General features: G+C 42.5%; 1 long non-coding RNA gene and 1 pseudogene across 2 annotated transcripts; one reads left to right on the forward strand and one right to left on the reverse strand.

Annotated features, from left to right (window-relative positions):
- Nucleotides 1-1,202: 1,202 nt before the first annotated feature.
- Nucleotides 1,203-2,750, reverse strand: LOC128931506 (zinc finger protein 248-like; annotated as a pseudogene).
- An 8,502-nt stretch (nt 2,751-11,252) lies between these two features.
- LOC128931518 (uncharacterized) lies at nt 11,253-16,545 on the forward strand. 2 transcript variants are annotated; one of them, XR_008479914.2, is made up of 4 exons: nt 11,253-11,378; nt 11,622-11,780; nt 15,638-15,781; nt 16,257-16,545. It is a non-coding gene; the product is annotated as an uncharacterized LOC128931518 (long non-coding RNA). The 2 variants fall into 2 exon arrangements; XR_008479913.2 differs by having other exon boundaries at nt 11,271-11,437.
- The last annotated feature ends 1,418 nt before the right edge of the window (nt 16,546-17,963 follow it).

A 17,963-nucleotide genomic window follows, 5' to 3' on the forward strand; every position in this document is an offset into this window, starting at 1 on the left:
GACTGACTCAGACTGACTCAGGTTTCTAACTAACTGGTAGTTAAAAACCTCACAAAAACATTTTTTGGCTTCTTTATTGAGGAGGCAGTTCAGCAGTCATGGCTAGAGGCATTTATTTATGTCAGGAAATAGAAAAAGGGGTGTGTGGTTTATGCTATTAAATATGTTTTCATGTAGATATGGTGGTGTGCTGGTGAATATTTGACAGCGGATTCTCTGAAGAAAATACCAACCTTGATTAATAGTTTGCTGATCTTGATGGTGTAAATACTCCCACTACGTCCAAGCTACCAACAACATAGTACTGAATGTGGAGTCGGGAAGAGATGTGCAGTAGCAGTAGCTGTGTATATATTTTCGGCATGCAGAGTTGGTAATGTACGTAACCTAAACAACAAAGATCGTAGTGAGATGTAGCAACCTGATTAGGAAGTGGTGAGTGTTGGGTATTTATTACCTTTGTTTTTACTATAATTTAACAGTAAGTTTATATGTTTTAAATAATGACTGTGTTTAATAAGTGGCTCACAGAATTACTGAAAATGTCACAGTCAGCAGCACTTTTAAGTCAGTATGAGGTGACGTAGCACATCATATTTAAGTATGTATGTACAAATATAATTACATATACACTCATATATATACACAGACATAAGTACATACACACATACAATTATGTCAGCCTATAAAGACACCAGTCATATTCAGTGTGACAAATGTTAGCATGTACCATAATAGTTACTAAACTAAGGTTGTGTAATTTCTTCTGACAACCATGTTAGGTTGCAATATGGAAATGAAGCGTACCAAAATTAGCATACTCACATAAAGTCTACAAACATCAGGGACTTTTCATGTATATGTTTAATGCTATGTCATTCAACGTTTATACACTTCAGATTCCACAGTGAAGTTGAGTAAATGAATATTGTCCATTATATTTACAATAAAATTTTGGTATTACATTTGGAATATGACACTAAACAACATAAATTTTAGATAAAGGTTTTTGCTGCATTACTTAGATAAATAGAATTTCCCTCAGTACAAATTTCCTAATGAAAAGGTTTAATTTTTCTTGAATGCTTTCATACATTCAAACAATAAGTTATTTTCTAGCAATTTCTGACATTCTTTGCTTTCTCTAATCTCATTTTTAAAAACTGAACAAAAATTTGACAGGTGTATGAGGGCTTCTAACATTCAGGATGTGGAAAGACCTTTGAGCCTTTTGTGGATTCTCTGATGTTCAGTGAGAGCTGATTTTTCACAGATTTTCCCACATTCACAACATTTAAAGGGTTTCTCTCCTGTGTGAGTTCTTTGATGGACAATGAGATTTGACTTCACACAGAAGAATTTTCCACAATTATTACATATAAAGGGTTTCTCTCCTGTGTGTGTTCCCTGATGGACAGTGAGGGCTGGCCTGGGGCAGAAGGATTTCCCATGTGCTTTGCGTTCATAGGGTTTCTGCCCTGTGTGAGTTCTCTGATGTTCAGTGAGGTTTGACGTTGCACAGAACATTTTTCTACATTGCTTACATTCACAGGGCTTTTCTGCTATGTGTGTTTGCTGATGGTTGGTAAGATGTGGTTTCTGGCAAAAGGCTCTAACACAGTTGGTACATTCATAGGGTTTCTCTCCTGTGAGTGTTCTCTGATGCAGAGTGAAGTCTGACTTCTCCCACAAGGTTTTCCCACATTCACCACATTTGTAGATTTTTTTCCTCCTGAGTGAGCTCTCCAAAGCTGGGTGAGATGTGACTTCTTTATGAAATTATTCCCATTTTCATTGTGGTTAGAGGGCTTCTCCCCATGTGTACTATCTGACATTTAAAGAGCATTGAGTTTTCCCAAGTTTTGTCACTCAATTGATATTCACAGGGAATCTTTCTTGTGTAAGCTCTCTGATGGATCTTGAAAGTTGAATTGTCATAGAAGATATGTCATATTTGTTGTACTCAGAAAGATTTTCCCTTACAGGCCAGGTGCAGTGGCTCACACCTGTAATCCCAGCGCTTTGGGAAGCTGAGGTGGGTGGATCACTTGAGACAAGGAGTTTGAAACCAACCTGGCCAACATGATAAAACCCCATTTCTACTAAAAATACAAAAAAAAAAAAAAAAAAAAGCTAGATGTGATGGCATGCACTGTAGTCCCAGCTACACAGGAGGCTAAGGCAAGAGACTCACTTGACCCTGAGAGGTGGAGGCTGCAGTGAGCGAGATCCTGCCACTACAGTCCAGCCTGGGTGACAAGCGCAAAACTCTGTCTTTTTTTTTTCTTTTTGTTGCAAAACTCTGTCTTAAAAAAAAAATTCTCCCTTATAAGAGTTCTCTGATGTCCCAATCTAAAATCAATAGAGGGCCTCTCACAAATACGGTACCCAGATGGCTCCATTTACAAATGAGTACTTTGAGCTTTCAACAGTGAAGGTTCTTCCACATTTGCTGTATTTAGAATGTCTCTCCTAGCCAAGATTAACTCTTGTAAAAAAGGCTGCCTGCACGTGGAAGTCTTGTTCATTTTTATTATACTCAAAAGGTTGGTCAAAAATTGGCTGCTGAGATCCTGGTGATGATCAATGACATCCCTCTTTTGATCATGTTTACACAATTTCCCTCCACTAGGAGTTTTCCCATGCCTGCCATCAAGGAGCAATTTCTCACATACATTAAACGCATCAGGCTTCTTTCTGGAACCATTCTTTTGATCAATAATGAAGCACAAAGTATTTCTCAAACTCATTTCACACAAGTCACATATTTCATAAGGAAAATTTCTCGAAGAAACAGGGTTTGTACCCAAATTGAAATACCTTCTATGCTTACTGTTTTGTTTTTGGTGAACACAAGCTCCGAAAATATTTTTCTTGTTTTTTTCTGGCCACTTTCTGACAGGCCATCAACTTTGCAGTCCCTTTCTGGGTGGCACTGGCCTGGGAATCCTTCCTCTAATATCCAGGGCTACCCCAGCTCTATCTTGAAGATCCCTTCTGGCTTAGTAACGCAATACCCAGCCGAGACCAGATTGCTGTGTTTCCAGAATCCCATCTCTGGACGGCATCTGCTGAGCAGGATTCAGCAGATACCACTCCTGCTGGGTGAAGTCCACGCATACATCTTTGAGTGACATTTGCTCTTGGGATTTTTTTCATTTTCTGCTTAGTGGAGGAGAGAGAGGTTTCCATGTGTGGCTCTCATATGTGTTGAGCTTAGAAATGACACTTTTTAGTGAGTGAATGTAAACATTTATTTCTTACTAAGTGACTACCAATTTAGGTTCTCTCATGTTCCAGACCTTTCTCCGGCACACAGACTTCAGTGACTTCGGGATATCACCACTCCCTGGTCATGTGTGACCAGAGGCCAGGGATTATTTCCCATGAAGAGGCTGGGGAGGGATGAGCCAGGAAGCTGCGGGCAAGGCAGGGACACACAGGCGTATCGTAGAGCTATTTTCCCCGAAGCCCCAAGCCGGCCATGCAGAACATGCTATGAAGTTGCAAAGCTTGTTAGGCCAGCTTTAGCCCATCGGCCATGCCTGGGCTATAGGAGAAGAGAAGAAAGAGGCGAGGAGTCTAGTGAAGAATAAGAAACCCTTGGGGTGCACCATGGGGGTGCTGGGCATTTCTGTGAACACCAGATAGGAGGAGGGAAGGGAGTGTGTTCCCTGCACCTGGAACCTAGTGAGGGACGTGTTTGGAGAGCTGCTTGCAGAGATGTGAAGAATCTCTTAGAGCTCATGGGGTGCAGGGACAGGGACTGGTTTGTGACTCTCAACAAGAAGAGTTTGAAGGAGGTGGGCTGGGCCAGTCACCTTTCTCTGACGGTAGCATGGAGACAGGTGGTGGTGTCTGGGCAGGCTGCACGTTGACGACAGTTAACCCCTTGGATGTGGCTCCTGAAAGGAAGGCAGCCTAGAGTCATCCTCAGAGGGAACTGGTTCAACGATCCTCTCATGGGGGTAGAGGAATTCAACCTTGGTAAGAGTTCTTAGTTGCAGATGACAGAAGCCCTGCCATTCGGCCTAAATAGAAAGGAATTTATCAGAGGACATTAGTGACTTAACAGAATCTTGGGAATATGTTCCTAGTCTGCTCTGCTAGGACCAAGTGTCAGAACCTCACCAGAGAGACTGTCCTGAGAAGGGAGCTGATGCCGGCCCTCCACTGACTCCAGGGCAGAGTGGCACATGGAAACACCCACACTGGCATTATAGAAGCCACAGCCACCTATGGACACACCCACTGGCATTGTGGAGGCCATGCCCACCTGCCTGTTTGCTCACGTTCAACTTCAGTGCAAGAGCCTCACACGGCACCTCTGATGGGTAGAATCTTTGTCGCTTGTTCATGCTCTGCACTAAGAGAACTGGAAAATGTTGTGTTTCGGGTTATTCCTTGGGAAGCTGAGTTCATACTGTTCATTCATGCCAAATTATAAGAAGATGTGCAAAGGACAGTTGCCCACTTATCCTGATGGACAGGTTTTGGCTGCTGGAAGTCAGGGCTGACTGGAGAGCTCTAAGCAGCCAGCTGAATGACAGGAATCTAGCTCTATGTCAAAAAGATTAGATGTGGAAGTGCCCAGCAAGAGGTTTTCCAGAGACAGTCACAGAGCTACAGGAGAGTAAGAGTCTGCAGAGGACACCACCACGCCACAGGGCACCAATGCCCTGAGTAACTTCTCCCTCCAAGTAAGTCTTTCCCTCCATCCCCTCCTCCTGTCCCCCTGTGCTGGACCCCAAATGTCCACAATTAGAAACTAATGAATGGGGTAGGAGATGGAGTAAGAGGTACAGAGAAATTGGCCCCCTTGCCCACTTCTACTGTTTTGGGAGATGGATAAAGTTTTAACTAGGGGAGAGCTTGCAGTTTTGATGATTTGGTTATTACACTGGATCGATCTCCTTCATGTTTGGATATGACTTGAAGACATTTTATTATCTAAGAATGATGAGGAAAGCTATGGGAGGCCACTTAACATTTATCTCAGAGTGGGGAAGAAGAGGGTCAAAGAGCACATTGACTGGGCAGTGAGAGAATGAATAAAATCATTCTGTCTGACTTCTAGCAAGTCTTGTCTGTTCAATCAGTTGATTATAAGAATTATTGTTATAAGGTATATTTATTATTGCTTCAACTTTATTTTAATCAAGTTATGTTTTCCATAACGTCAATTGAGAATACAGGAGGATATATATATGTATGTGTGTGTATGTGTGTGTGTGTGTGTGTGTGTCTATATATATATATGCACATAAAGAGGAAGGTGGCTAGGCACAGTGGCTCATGCTTATAATCCCAGCACTTTGAGAAGCCAAGGCGGGCAGATCACATGAGGTCAGGAGTTCGAGACCAGCCTGTCCAACATGGTGAAACCCCATCTTTACTAAAAATATGAAAATTAGTTGGCATGGTAACCATGCCTGTAATTCCAGCTGAGGCACAAGAATTACTTCAACCTGGGAAGCGGAGGTTGCAGTGAGCCAAGATCATGCCACTGTACTCCAGCCTGGGCAACAGAGAGAGATTCTGTCTCAAAAAAAAAAAAAGGTAGGTAAGAGAGACATTTCTAAATTCTTATTGCTGGTGTTTTTAATTCCTACCAGCTAGTATAGAAGAGTAAGAATGAGGGATCAGTCTGGGTGTGGAGCTCACATCCCAGACAAGGACAGACTTTATAGTGCCACTGTGCCATTCTCTTTATAAGTGTTAGTGTCTTTTATCCCCGGAACACCCCCAGGAGGTAGGTATAATCATCCCTACTTTTTTTTTTGAGATGGAGATTCGCTCTGTCACCAGGCTGGAGTGTAGTGGTGCAATCTCAGCTCACTGCAACCTCCACCTCTTGGGTTTAAGCAATTCTTCAGCCTCAGCCTCCCGAGTAGCTGGGATTACAGGTGCACCCCACCAATCCCAGCTAATTTTTGTATTTTTAAATAGAGACAGGGTTTCGCCATGTTGGCCAAGATGGTCTCAATCTCTTGATCTTGTGATCCACCTGCCTCAGCCTCCCAACGTGTTGGGATTGCAGGTGTGAGCCACTGTACCCAGCCAATTATCCCTACTTTGTGGGTAAGGAAACTGAGCTTGGACGGGTTATGCGCCTTGTGCAAAGCCACACAACTTTTGAATAGCTGAGTAGGGGACTCAACTCCTTAATCTTACTTTACTGTCCAATTCATTTTGGCTGAGTCTTAGAAGATGTGTTTATCCCAGTCTGGTTCCTTTAAGAGGCCACTCCCATTACCAGAACATAGCTGGTTTTTATTGAGCACTTAAGATATTTGAGTCACTGTTCTATACATTTTATGCTTTTCTCACTTAATCCCATAAACCCTATAAGATAGGTAATACTGTTATCCTCATTTTACAGAATGCAGAGTCAGGCAAACTCGCCTGGCAGCCATGCAGCTTGTAAGTGTGGAGCGTGGGTTTATGTTCAGGCAACCTGGTTCTAGCGCAGACTTTGTTTTTTTGGCTTGGAATTCTGTCATTTTTCTCAGTATAGTGCAGACACCTAACCACCATGCTTCGACATGGAAGGCACCACGGCTGAATTAAAAGAAAAAGGGACCTGCCCACTGGTTCTCAGCCTTCCAGGAAGAGTGGGAACAGTTTTCTCTCTTCCTTCCCTTCTTCTCTTGCCTACCTCTGCAATTTTCTCCCACCTCGTGGGAGGGTTCAAGGAGAATCGTCCCTTCCATCTAAGCCCTGGATGGCATTCCCCATTCTTCCTCTAGGAGTTTAATCCAAATAAACCCTCTCCATGTCTTCAAAACCACCTCCTGCTCTGATTTAAGGGCTAATGGCAGAAAATTTTTAGAGAACAAACTGTCTCCATGGGCCATTTTGCCTGGAGAAAATAAAATCTGGGCAGGCCACACTGGATGAGGAGAGACACAAAAATGTAAATGGCTCAACAGAAGAAATAAAAAATAATTTGCTGAGGTTAGCTGGTGGGGAATAGGAGGGTCTTGACACATGGCACAGTGAAGCAGGAGCCCCAGTAGGAGGAAGAACAAAAGGAATTTTTTTTCTTTTCTGAGATAGAATCTTGCTCTGTTGCCCAGGCTGGGAGTACAGTGGTATGATAGGTTCAAGCAATTCTCTTGCCTCAGCCTCCCAAGTAGCTGGGGCTCCAGGTGTGCACTGCCACACCTGGCTGGTTTTTGTATTCTTAGTAGAAATGGGGTTTCACCGTGTTGGCCAGGCTAGTCTCGAACTTCTGATCTCAAGTGATCCTCCCACCTTGGCCTCCCAAAGCACTGGGATTACAGTTGTGAGCCACCATGCCCATCCCCAAAAAGAAGCATCTGAGGGCCATGTTGGCCAAGGAACTTTGGAGAAAGAAATGCATTCAATGCTGCAGTTTTCTATAACAAGCTGTGCTATAACATCCACTGTTCTCAACCCTTGCGTGAAGTCCACTGGATGTGGTCTTGAACTGGTGGCACTTTGAGAAGCAAAATGTTTGAAGTGGTGTCCTGCAGACAGTACCTTGGGGAGAGGCACTGCTCTTCTTGAGGGTGGTAGTAGAAGCAGAGGCCTGAGGGGGTTTTAGGAAATGTGAGTCACTCCTTTCCAAGGCATTTTGGTGCATTAGGAGGAATCCTGGATTTGTTAGGATATGTGGGATGGGCACTTGAGCCTATTTTTACCTAATTCTTAAGGACAGTTGACCTCAGCTACCTGAAGTATGTGGGGTTGGCCAGAGTTGAACCTCTCCTTGCTCCATGCTCTCAATTTCCTTTGCTACCGACTTTTCAACTCATTCTCAGCCTCTGCCTCCATAAACCTCTCCCATTTACCATGGAATTTACTTTCTCCTCTGCTGTAACTGCTGTAACCTTGGCTCCATTTCCTGACTTCTGATTTTTCTCTCTCCTTCACAACTCATCAGTTTAGAAAGGTTTCCTGGGTAAAAATTTCCCCTAGGTTCAGGGATCTCCTGGAAACATCCCTTCTATTTCCTTCTCCACCCCCACTTCTCATTCAGTGTCTCCCAGGTCCATGTGCAAAACCAGGAAGAAACTGGGACTTCTACAGATGTAAGGGAGAGAGTGTATTGGTCAGAGTCCAGCTGCAGACAGCAGAACACATTCTAGCCAGTCTAAAGCAGAGAGGGATTAAGGAGTACTCAGTGACTTACCAAATTATTGGGAGGTTGAGTTTATAGGACCAGCTCTCAAAGCCATACTACAAAACAGGGACACCAAGGCAGCCGCTGAATCTCCCGCAAACATGACGCTGCTCATAAAATTGGAAAGCTCTTGCAATAGCTGCATGCTCTAGAAATACCCCATCTAAGCCACAATCAGGAAGGCAGTAGAAATGGGATACACAGGACACCAACATGAGCTGGTGATATGCCGTAATAGAGAAATCCGTGCTATTTAGCAGCTCAAGAATTTTGACATATCTGCTACAATCCATACTTGTAAAATCGATTCTGCGGGCTGGGTACTGAGACCATACTAATTCTGCCATAGTGGTGTTCGCCTCCAGAAATAGCAGAAGCAGAAGTGTGGTATTCATCTCACTGGCCACCTCAAAGCTTTCACTAGTGATTCCAATTAGTGGAACATAAATAATATCTAGAACTCTATTGCAAGAAAGCCTGGAAAATGCTGTTTGACTTGCTGAATGTCTGCTATACAGGCAGGCATGCAAAAAGTTTGGAAGGGATGTGTGCTTAAATGAATTGCGTTTACTGTAGTGGGTTATCCTTGCTCTTCGGTGGCTCTTCAGGATCCCCTTCTCTAAATTGATTTCTTGTCCGCTCTTTGGCATGACAAGGATAGTCCTGTTTGGCTCGGGGACGGATGACTCACAATCAGACTATTATTTATCACAGATTGCATCAGAGCCTCTTCCAACTTGTTGCCACAAATGTAGTAATGGCTACGGGTGGATAAATCGCCCTCCGTGACACTGGGCCATTGCACAGATTTGCTTGCAGTCTACACCATAGATGGCCTGGGGGCCACCTTGTAATCTCTTTTTGGAGGCAGAGAGCAAAATCAGAAAGGATGAAACCCTTCAGACTTTTTTCTAGGAAAATAGAAGTAGCAGGTCAGCTTATTTTCAGCACCACGTTTTAATGATCCTCGTCTCTCTTGCAACTGGAAACAGTACACACTATCTTTTCTCTCTCTTTTTAAAAATTCTTTCAGTGTTCTCTAGTTATGTCCAACTGGTTCTAGTCATTAGTAGACTCTTCCTGAGATAGTCCAGCTCCGCTGGAAACCTTACCAGAAAATAGAGTCCATTTCTGGCCTAGTGTTGCCAGAGTTTTGATAAGCCTCCAAAGTTTTGGTTGTTTATTCAGATTGAGCTTCTGAATCTCTGGAGATTCACCCCTTGCAACTGGTAAGCAAACAGCCTGCAGGGAAAAAAAAATCACACATTTTTTGGCTGATCCTTGGAAAAATGTCTGCCTTTTCTCTGCCAGATTTACTAATTTACACGTGTTCCAAAGCTGAGGCCAACTGGTTGAAACTGGAAAGCTAATTTTTAACGATTGAACAATCCAACAGTGAAAATTATTTGAATTATTTCAATACCAGACTGAGATTTAACTATTCTTACTTAAGGTTAAAGGGATTATGTGGATTATTAAAAAGTTTAGAAATTGAGCCTAAAAATATAGGAGCTGGATTTTTTTTTTGCAGGAGCTGGATTTTTTAAAAATGAAAAATATAACTTAAGATGTATAATAAAGGTCAGGGGTTGGATTACAGAGTCGGAGTATTTGTATTTAGAAGGGAACTTGTGGGTTCTAATATTCCTGATAGGTTGTCTTCTGTTATCTTGGGTAAGTGGGTGTTACTGTAAATATGATTTGAATTTTCATCCAATGTTAGAAAATTCTTGGCAAAACACAAGGATGTATTTGTTTAGAGGAAGATAATAACATTCGTTACAAAGCCATGGTATTCAATTATCTCTTCATAAGGATTAGATGTTGGTTCAAATTGTGGGACTAGTTATATGAACTTGTGAATGTTACACATTCTTTCTGAATTTATTTCTTCATCAATATGTAATTCAGCCTTTTGTATTCTCACCAACATTGCTTAAAACAGCTGAATTTAAGGATGATAAAGCATATTACATTATTTATTCTTCCACCAGAGCAATGGAATATTCCTCAAATATTTCTGAGAGTCTTAGGGTTACTTTCATTAACTCCCATACGAATCCACTTAGCTATCATGTCGACCATCATGTGGAACACTCTTCTCTGTAATATTTGACAGGTGCCTTCATATCTGCTGGCTGCTAGTGAACAGTCAGTGCTGTGTTGTGATATGCAGCACATCTCCAGTGCCGCATTTGGCCTGGTGTGGCCATCAATATACTGCATGCCTTGATGTGTCAAGGCTATAAGGTAGTTTGTAGCCAAGTGTGTATAAGACTACCTCATTCTATGTATTACTTACGATATTTGTAGTTGAGAATTAATAGAAAACTCAACCAAATTTGGCTCAAACAAGTAGAAACTATCTGTTGAACAATAAAGCAGATGTCCAAAGGTAAGAAAGCATACGTACTAGTAAGGATTGGGTTAGGTAGCAAGAAACAGAGACCCAAACTAACAGTGGCTTAAATACGCTTTGTTTCTTTCTCACATATATAGGGCCAGAGATAGGAAGGCCAAGGTTTCTATAGAAACAGCACTCAAAGGAGTCTGGAGAAAGTTCATCTTCTTCTAGACTCCTTCCAGCTCCCTACTCTGCCATTTCCTACATTAGTGAGGCATTGCCCCCACGGACTCAATTGGCAACTAGAGCTCCAGCTATTGTATTCATGCTCCCAGCAACTGGAAGAAGAGATAGATGAAGATGTCTATGACCCAGCATTCTTGTAATGGAGGTTCCCAGAAGTTGCCACATGATGCGTTTGCTTATATTCCGTCAGCCGAAGCTCAGTCACATGGACACACCAAACTGCAGAGAGATGTCGTCTTTACTCTGGATGGCCAAGTGCTTGACAAAACCCCATGGAAAATGGGGAGAACAGTTTTGTGTGGAATTGTTTCTGCCAAAGCATCTTTCAGGTTGTTGACTACCATGGACTTCAACTGTTTTCCTGTGAGTCTCTTGGCTTTGCCTACTCGGTGTTTGGTTTCCTTTTAATTTGGTAACAAAACAATTAAAGCAGTTCCAGAACATGCCTATTGTGACTGTGTGCAGAGCGAAGAGGTGGCTTCTGGGCATTCTCCTAAAGGAATGTGAGAGAATTTTCTCCCAAGACCCTATCAAGGCTGGATTGAGTCTTGCTTACTTTTGCACCAATCAATGGCAAAGGCGAAAGGATTACTTCTAGATGGCTCAAGTGCTCCCCCAGACTGGGGACGTTTCCCCAGAGTAAGCTTCTTGGTCAAAAAGGAAGCGTAGATAACTGAACAAAGTCAGGGTTACATTAGGTAAAACAAAGGGAGAGAATAGATGTCGGGAAGGGGACTCTCTGATCTGGGCCACGGAAAGGTGGCATGAAAGCCCACCGTTTCTGGCCCATGGGCACACGCAACTTCTAGAAAAATGACTCTTAAAGTTTTATATATTTATTTATTTACTTATTCATTTACATGGGCTCTGTCTGTCACCCAGGCTGGAGTGTGATGGCCCACACATGGCTCACTGCGATCTTGACCTCCCAGGCTCAAGCAATCCTCTCATCTCAGCTTCTTGAGTAGCTGGGACTACAGACATGCATCACCATACCTGGCCAACTCTCTTTTAAAATCTTTTTGTACAGATAGGATCTTGGTATGTTGCCTGGGCTGGGTCTTTGTGTTATTTATTTATTGATTTATTTATGCTGTTGTTGTTTTCTTTCACATTCCCTTGTTGTCATAGGACCCAGACAGACAGAATCCTACAGGTAGGTCCAAGGATGTCAATAGCAGACCTCTAAAATAGGGTATTTATAATCGGGTCAAGATCACTGTGCTCAGCTCTCCCTTCCCTTAATGTGACATGCTTCCCCCTCATAAATTTCTTCACTCTTTCATGCAAACAGATTCCACAGGGCATAGCAAGATGGACAGAGCTCCTATCCAAGTTGGAACCTACATTATATATAAAATAGGAATAGTAGTCACCCATCCCAAAATGTTGTTATGAAACTTGAATACATGGCCTTTGAGTGTAGGTTGTCACTTCTTCACACCAAATCCCCAGACAGCAGAGCATAACGCATGGTGGTAAATAACATGTAGTTAGATGTTTTGGCATTAGATTAAACAAGATAGTGCATGTAGATGCGTAGCATACGGTACACATTTTATCAATGTGAGTTCTCTTCCTGCAGAGGCTCTCGATGTCATCTGTCACACCGACTTCAGAGGAATTTCAATACCTGTGGACTGTGCCCTAAGGTCCCAGTTTATACATCTAGCATCAAAGCCAAATTCACTTTTAAACTACCCCTGAACTCATGTCCCAGGCTGAAACATAAAGGAAGATGATTTATTTATCTATTTTCCTAGGAGAGGAACAAATCTAACAGCAAAAGAAAGAGCATTCTTTCCATGTCATTCCGTGAAGAGAAGTTCTGCTGAGGTTGCAAACATGGGTAGTTGAGTCCAGTGTGCTGAGCACTAAGCAATATGGAAATCAAAGAGCCCTGGGTAAATTGGCTTGACACCGGCCGTAGTTATTGAATGAAACATTATTTTAATGAAGAAAGGATGCAATTCAGCTATAATGAGGTTGTAAAAACTTGCATTTTGTTATTGATCCTATAAGAATGATAAGAAAAGAAATCATGGGAATTATAGGTGACTACTTTTTATTAGGCAATGATAGTTTTTTCAGACAAGGAATGGCTGTTTCCTGAGGTGTTTAAACTTTGTTTAATCATGTAAAAATCACCATAGAGCATTTGCAGTAATCTTGCTTTCTTTTCCAATTTTGAATGGTAGTTGTCCTGTACGTGCTTCATATATTGGTCATAAATTGTACTCTTAATGGTAAGTCTCCCTGATATAAGTTTATATATTTGTTGCCATATAGAATTGACAGATGTGAAATCAAATTGTATTAAGTTATTTGCTAGGAGCAATGTAAAGGATGCCTCATCCAACGGAGTTGATTTTATTTATTTTGTATTCCCTAGGAAGATGACTTCAGTCAGTCATTCCATACCTAGGGTGAGATCCAGGGTCATCTCTTCCAGGGGCTGGTTAAAAGATGGACTCCCTTCTCTCCTCAAGCCTCATTCAGTGGTGGCCCCTCCCCAGACCCAGAACCTAAGCCCAGTCTTGGAAAAGAAATCTCTCTGTAGAGTTCACAGAAAAGACGTAAAACTTACAAACCAGAATTTTTCTTTTGGAAAAAGTTGCTAGTGTTTTGCCAAGTTCTTTTACACATCCAGACAATTTCTCACTTCTGCGTTCTTTTCACTTCTAATTTTGAATTTCTCCTTTGCTCCTCCACGGGCATCCGTGGAACATGGTTTTGCCATGATGAACAGGACCAAGAAGGTCCCTGCTCTCACAGAGCTCACGTGTTCAGAAAGAGACAGACTGAAATTGAGTAAAGAGAAAAGTAAAGAACTGTGATAATAGCAGATGGTAAAGGTGCTGTAAGAAAGCGAACCAAGGTAAGGTGGTAAAGAGTGTTTGAGGGCCACATTCACTGGGGTGCTCCAAAGGCCTCTCAGAAGAGGTGGCGTTTGCTCTGGGACCTGGTTGAAGGTGTTCTGTCACTCTCTACCTTGAATCGCAGCTATTAACTTTAATCTTCCATCCTAGTTTCTTTAACTTTCTAAGTTCCTTAAGGGAACTATCTTTCTCTAACCCGGTCTTTGAATCCTCCAGAGCTCACAGCCTTATACCTTCTACTTTGGAGGTGTTCGATCAGCAGGTGCTAAAAGAATGATGATGATCTCATATTGACCCACAAAGCCCTAAGAATTATAACCACATATACATAGTGGCCAAGTCACTTGATTAAAGTAGTAAGTGAGTACCACCACTCCACCATGCTTTTCTTTCTGGAAGCTCATAGGTGGTTCTTTAGAGCAATGTGGATGTAATTTTAGGTAGGGGACTTCACGTTTTTTGAAATTATGGAAATACCGGTTTAAAAAATATGGAACACCACTACAAAGTCAAAAAGTTGACAATTCTTCACTCTGACTGCCGGGAGATGATGGTTTAGGCAGGATACGGAACAGGAGAATTACACTACATCTAGGGTATAGTCAGCAGTTTTTGAAGCCTCTGAGTGGAGAGCTGCTTTAGATCACAGACATAAAAAGGCTTGGAAGTTTATAATTTAATGCTAATTATGTAGGATCTAGGAAAGGCCAACACTTTCCATGCAGTGGTACTGGGAAGTGGGGAAGTAATATTGTAGAAACTCAGGACATAAATGAGGAAAACTCTTCAGCTACCATCTGATTTACTCTGATAGGACTTCCTTCTCTTTAGTAACGTTCACTGGGCTTTATGAGATTCACCTTTGAACCTATGTTGGTGTATTAGAGTTCTCCAGAGAAAACAGAACCAATGGGATGTATATAGATAAGGGGGTTGCTTTTATTACTAGGAATTAGCTCACACAGTTATGAGAAGTTCTGAGATCTGCTGTCTGCAAGTGGAGAGTCAGGAGAACTGATGGTACAGTTCTAGTCCAAAGCCCTGAGAAGTAGGAGAGCTGATAGTGTATGTTTCAGTCTGAGCCCGAAGGCCTGAGAACCAGAAGAGCTACTGATTCCAGTCCAAGTCCCAGATAGAAGGCTGGAGAACACTGATGTTCCAACTTGAAGACAGAGCAAATTCTCCTTTATTCAGCCTTTTGTTCTCTTTAGATCTTCAATCGATTGGATGAGGCCCACCCACATTGCAGAGATCAATCTGCTTTACTCAGTCTACCAATCCAAATGTGACTCTCATCCAGAAACACCCTCACAGACATTCAGAACAATGTGTAACCAAATATCTAGGCACCCTGTGGCCCATCAGATTGACACATAAAGCTAACCATCACAGACGGAAATCCGTGTTTCTGAGGGAACCCATTCCAGGGAAGAAGACGTCCGCAGGTAGGGTTTTGGAAACTACTGATCAGAAGATAAATGTTTCATTGGCAAAGGAAAATGCATAAAGCTTAGATTACAGTGATGAAATGTGTTAAGTTTGGAAATCTAGGAAAATTTGCACCAAAGAACATGACATTGTGGGAGAGCAGAGAAGAGCGTGTTGGATGTCTGGATTCTTTTGAGTGCAGCAGTGTGATGAGCCAAGAACACAATAGGCATTCAGCCAGATGGAGCATGCCTGGTACTGTTGCCTTGTGTGAATGGCATTGTCATGAGACAAGCCACCTGCAAATGAAGGAAGCTGTCATTAGGAGAGGGCAACAAGGAGTCCAGGAACATCACTTTGGGAAAGGTCTGTTGATGAATTTGGGGAATTTATGCAATGAACATGGGATGAGATTACAAGATGCAAATCCAAATAATTGTACTAGAGGATGAAGATTCAGAAACTTCTTGAACAATGCAGACCTGCTACAGTTCTTGCTGACTCAGTCTATAAGCTTATATCTATAAGCTTAATAGATATTGCTGAATTCACATTGCTTCCCTTTTTCCACATTGTGTCTTTCCTGTACAGAGGGCATCAGGACCTATTCTTCTCATGGCTTTATTAGATTGGCCTGAACTATCAGCAACTGTGGTGGCTTGCTGCTATTATCATCCTTCCTGCTTCTCACTGCTACCCAGGAGAGTCCAGTCCACCAAAAATGGTTACAATCAGGTGATAGGCAACTTCCTGGTACTTACACCCTTGGGCAATCCCCTTCCCCCTGAGGGTGGGTTGGACTCACTAACTTTTAACAAATAGAATATGGAGAAAGTGATGAGATGTTATAAAAAGATTAGGCTGGCCGGGCGCGGTGGTTCAAGCCTGTAATCCCAGCACTTTGGGAGGCCGAGGTGGGTGGATCACGAGGTCAAGAGATCGAGACCATCCTGGTCAAAATGGTGAAACCCCGTCTCTACTAAAAATACAAAAAATTAGCTGGGCATGGTGGCGCGTGCCTATAGTCCCAGCTACTCAGGAGGCTGAGGCAGGAGAATTGCCTGAACCCAGGAGGCGGAGGTTGCGGTGAGCCGAGATTGCGCCATTGCACTCTAGCCTGGGTAACAAGAGCGAAACTTGGTCTCAAAAAAAAAAAAAAGATTAGGCTACGAAAAGACTGGCTTCCACACTCTCTCATTCTCTCTTTTAGATCCCTTGGCATAAGGAAAGCAAGCTTCCCTGTTGTGAGCAGCCATATAGAGAGACCCACGTGACAAGGAGCTGGTATCTCAAGCCAGCAGACAGCAAGGGGCTGAGGCCTGCTGACAGTCACGTGGGTGAGTATGGAAGTAGACCCTTCTCCAGCCGGGCTTTCAGATGACTGCAGCCTCAGCCGACATCTTGGTTGCAGCTTCAGGAGATACCCTGAGTTGGAAGCCTCCAGCTAAGCCTTAAATGGATTCATGACTCACAGAAACTGTGAAATAATAAATGTTTTTAGCCACTAAAGTATGGGATAGTTATGCAACAATAAATAACTGATACATATAGAAAGAAGGGGAGATCAACAGAGGTACATGAAAGAGAAAGAAAATACTTCAATGAAGACTTCCAACTTGCAGTCAATTATTAAACAGCACATCACTAAACCTGCAGAACTGTGCTTCTGAAAGTCACACTCATCACTTGATATGTTTGTTTAAACTCTCTGTAAGATGTAAGGGACTTAGTAGTCCTAAAAACATTTTTCTACATTGTCTCACTTTACTGACATTCTCTGTTTAGGGAGACATTGTTCTTACACAATAGTCTTTATTTCTTTAGACAATTTCCTTGGTTCTTTGAACATGTTTAAAACAATTGATTTGAAGGCTTGGTCTAGTAAGTTCAAAATCTGGGGTCCTGCAGAGATAGCTTCTATGACTACTTTCTTCTCTGCGTATAGGCCATACTTTTTTGTTTCTTTGCACATCCTGGATTTTTGTTGTTGTTGTTGTTGAAACTAGGCATTTTAGATAATATGATGTGGCAACTCTGGAAATCACATTCTCCCCCATCCGTTTGGCTTCACATTGTTGTCTTGTGATATGGCTTGGCTATGTCCCCACCCAAATCTCACCTTGAATTGTAGTAATACCGTGTGTCAAAGGTAGAGATGATTGAATCATGGGGACTATTTCTCCCAGACTATTCTCATGGTAGTGAATAAGTCACATGAAATCTAGTGGTTTTATAAATGAGAATTCCTCTACACAAGCACTCTTGCCAGCTGCCATGTAAGACATATCTTTGCTTCTCCCTTGCCTTCTGCCATGATTGTGAGGCCTCTCCAGCCATGTGAAACTGTGAGTCCATTAAACCTCTTTCCTTTAAAAATTACCCAGCAGCGTGAGAACAGATGAATACATATTGTTTCTCCACATTGTGACTTCTGTGAGTGAATTCTGTCAAGTCTGTCTTCTTTGTCATCATTAATTCCCCTATTGTTCTGCCTACCCACCAATATTCTTTAGCAAGTCATTAGGAAAACCTCTAAGCTCTAGCTCTAAAATCTGTGCCCTTTACTCCAGCTGCACTGCTACCACCCTAGCCCAAGACTCCTGCATTTCTCTTCTAGAACTTTCCCCAATGGATTTCTTACTTCCCCTTCCCCTTCCATATTCTGTTCTCCCCACAGCATCCAGGATGGACTTAGGTTATAAAAAGACTGTCTTCTACTTGGTATCCCCCACCGAAGCTAGCACTGTGCTTTGCACATCGTAGATGTTTAATCAATGTCTACTTGCACACAATACATTTGCTTCTGTTACTCTTTTGCCTATTCCCCTCCCGTGGCTTCCCTTCCAGAACCCATGAGGGCCTGGCTGATATGGCCCCTCTCTGCCTCTCACACTTCCTGTCCTCCTCTTTTCCTTAC

This window comes from Callithrix jacchus, chromosome 3 (genome assembly GCF_049354715.1).
Source record: "Callithrix jacchus isolate 240 chromosome 3, calJac240_pri, whole genome shotgun sequence".
NCBI classification, from domain to species: Eukaryota; Metazoa; Chordata; class Mammalia; order Primates; family Cebidae; genus Callithrix; species Callithrix jacchus.